The following is a 3,740-nucleotide window of genomic DNA, read 5'->3' as shown; positions in this document are numbered from 1 at the left end:
CCCGGCAAGCCACTCGTCGCGGATGTTATGTTTGAAGGCTACAAGGGCCTCTGCATCCGTACAGTCAATGATTTGATTTTTCTTGGTTAAGAACCGTGTCCAGAATTGTCTGGCCGATTCATCTGGCTGCTGAATTATGTGGCTTAGGTCATCAGCATTTGGTGGACGCACATATGTGCCCTGGAAGTTATCAAGGAATGCGGCTTCCAGGTCTTCCCAACAACCAATTGATTCTGCTGGCAAGCTGTTGAGCCAATGCCGAGCTGGTCCTTTGAGCTTGAGTGGGAGGTATTTGATGGCGTGTAGATCATCACCGCGGGCCATGTGGATGTGAAGGAGATAGTCCTCGATCCAAACCGCAGGATCTGTTGTGCCGTCGTATGATTCAATGTTTATGGGTTTGAAACCCTCAGGGATTTGATGATCCATTACTTCGTCTGTGAAGCATAGTGGGTGTGCGGCGCCTCTGTATTGGGCTATATCACGACGGAGCTCAAATGAGCTTTGTCTACTGTGTTCGGCCCGGCCGGAATTGCTGTATCCGTCATGACGGTTGTCATCACGTGTCGTGGGGCGCCCACGCGATCCGTAGATCGATCTTATTTGCCTTGCCTTGTCCTCCAATATGTCTCGCAAGTCTGGCGCATTTCCACGTGGCTTTGTACTTTTCGAGCGACGCCAGGGTGCGGCTTTAGTGGAGGGCCTAGAGGCCTCTCTGTCGCGGCCACGAGGTGGCCGGTCGGTCGCGTCATGCGCTGGTGATGTAGGTTTGGGTGCTTCCTCCTCTAATTGGGGTAGCAGCCTGCGTTTTGGGTAGCTCTTGGAGGGGCGATCGAGTTTGTACTCTTCGGCTGCAAGGACTTCGGTCCATCTGTCAGCTAGCAAGTCTTGGTCAGCTCTAAGCTGCTGCTGCTTTTTCTTGAGGCTGCTTGCTGTGGCCATAAGCCTGCGCTTGAAACGCTCTTATTCGACGGGATCCTCGGGCACGACAAATTCGTCGTCGTCGAGGCTTGCTTCATCTTCGGAGGGAGGCATATAATTATCGTCCTCTACCTCTCTGTCTGCCGCTCTATCATGAGGGCTGGCTTCTCCCTCCTCCTGTGCTGAATCCTGCTGGAGGGGGTTGTCTTCGGCACTGTCCGGGGTGTTATTATCTCCCATGCCGGAATCACCGTTTTTGCTGTGGCGGGATTTAGAGCGGCGCCGCTGACGCCGGCGCTTGGGCTGTTTCTTGGAGGGGTCATCCTCCGCTGTCCCATTGCCATTACCATCTTTTTGGGTGTCCACCATGTATATGTCGTATGACGAGGTGGCCTTCCAGTGCCCTGTAGGCGCTGGTTCTTGGTTGTCTCCTGCATCATCATCCATACCGTCGATGTCTTCGGAGTTGAAGTCGAGCATGTCGGTTAAATCATCGACAGTGGCTACAAAGTGGGTGGTGGGTGGGCGTTGAATTTCTTCATCGTCCGCATCCCAACCTTCCTGACCATAGTCCGGCCAGGGATCTCCTGATAAAGAGAGAGACTTTAGTGAATTCAGGATGTCGCCAAAGGGCGAGTGCTGAAAGATGTCCGCGGCAGTGAACTCCATAACCGGCGCCCAATCGGATTTGATTGGCATGGGCGCGGGAGGTTCAGAGTCCGGAGAGGAGTCCGGCACCTTGGAGTCACGGTCTTTGCAAAGGAAAGGGATGGTGTTTGGCTCAATCGCCATAGAGATCGTAGCCCCCGAGGCGGTGTCTAGCCACTCGTCCTCGATCGGCGAAGTCGGCTCCGAGCTAAGGGTCGGAGTGGACGCTGGTGCGGCCTCCAGGGGACTGTTCGGCGGCAGAGCTAGATCATACCCATCGAGACAGTGCGGCGCGCTTGGCTATGGCTCGAATCCGTCGAAGATCAAGTCTCCGCGGATGTCAGCCGTGTAGTTCAAACTCCCAAATCTGACCTAATGGCCAGGGGCGTAGCTTTCGATCTGCTCTAGATGGCCAAGTGAATTGGCCCGCAGTGCAAAGCCGCTGAATACGAAGATCTGTCCAGGGAGAAAAGTCTCACCCTGGACCGCGTCGTTGTTGATGATCGAAGGAGCCATCGGGCCTAAAGGTGACGATACAGAGGAACTCTCAATGAAAGCACCAATGTCGGTGTCAAAACCGGCGGATCTCGGGTAGGGGGTCCCGAACTATGCATCTAGGCGGATGGTAACAGGAGACAAGGGACACGATGTTTTTACCCAGGTTCGGGCCCTCTCGATGGAGGTAAAACCCTACTCCTGCTTGATTAATATTGATGATATGGGTAGTACAAGAGTAGACCTACCACGAGATCAAAGAGGCTAAACCCTAGAAGCTAGCCTATGGTATGATTGTTGTTCGTCCTACGGACTAAAACCCTCCGGTTTATATAGACACCGGAGAGGGTTAGGGTTACACAGAGTCGGTTACAATGGTAGGAGATCTACATATCCGTATCGCCAAGCTTGCCTTCCACGCCAAGGAAAGTCCCATCCGGACACGGGACGAAGTCTTCAATCTTGTATCTTCATAGTCCAGGAGTTCGGCCAACGGTGATAGTTCGGCTATCCGGACACCCCCTAATCCAGGACTTCCTCAAGCATCATCACCATAGTCGGAGACTACAAGAAATCCTCCCCTTGCGCTGCAGCCAGCAGCCAGCTGGCCGAGTCCCTCGTGATTGCTGTTGAGAAAAAGATCCTTGACCGGGTTGTGGCCATGGCCGGCAAGCAGCCGGATCTATCGACCGATCCCAAGGAGTCGAAAGCTCAGGGCTCCTTCCAGCCGGCCAAGGAAACAAAGAAGATACCTCTGGACCCGGAGCACCCGAAGAGGTTTGCTGTTCTAGGAACAAACTTGGACAGCAAATAGGAAAGCGAGCTCGTCGATTTCCTTCCTGAGAATCGGGATATCTTTGCATGGTCCCCCAAGGACATGCCGGGTGTTCCGACGGATTTCGCCGAGCACAAGCTACCTGTCTGAGCAGACGCTAAACAGGTGAAACAGCCCCTCCGCCGACTGTCGAGGGAGAAGAGAAGAATTGTTGGTGAAGAGATAGCCCAGCTTCTGGCAGCCGGCGTCATTATGGAGGTGTTCTTTCCAGAATGGCTTGCCAACCCAGTCCTTGTACTGAAGAAGAACAAGAAGTGGCGCATGTGTATAGATTATACCAGCCTCAACAAAGGTTGCCCCAAAGATCCGTTTGCTTTGCCCCGGATTGACCAAGTGATAGACTGCACAGCCGGATGCGAGCTATTGAGTTTTTTGGATGCCTACTCAAGTTACCATCAGATCAAGTTGGACCCAGCCGACCGCCTAAAGACCGCCTTCATCACACCATTTGGAGCTTTCTGCTACCTGACTATGACATTCGGCTTGAGAAATGCTGGTGCCACTTTTCAGCGTTGCATGCAGAAATGCCTCCTCAAGCAACTCGGCAGAAATGCCCACGTCTATGTAGACAATATTGTGTTGAAGTCGGAGAAGGGCGGCAGCCTGCTGGAGGATCTCAAGGAAACATTTGACAACTTGCGCCGATTTCAGATCAAGCTCAACCCTGAGAAATGCATGTTCGGGATACCAAGCCAACCAGCTCCTTGGCTTCCTGGTCTCTGAACGCGGCAATGAATGCAACCCGGTGAAGATCAAGGCCATAGAAAGGATGGAGATTCCCACCCGGATTCGAGACGTCCAAAAGTTCACCGGGTGCCTGGCCTCCCTTAACCGCTTCATC

Source organism: Triticum aestivum, chromosome 7B (genome assembly GCF_018294505.1).
Source record: "Triticum aestivum cultivar Chinese Spring chromosome 7B, IWGSC CS RefSeq v2.1, whole genome shotgun sequence".
Taxonomy (NCBI): domain Eukaryota; kingdom Viridiplantae; phylum Streptophyta; class Magnoliopsida; order Poales; family Poaceae; genus Triticum; species Triticum aestivum.
The sequence above is the reverse complement of the archived record's forward strand: the minus strand, read 5'-3'. Positions refer to the sequence as shown.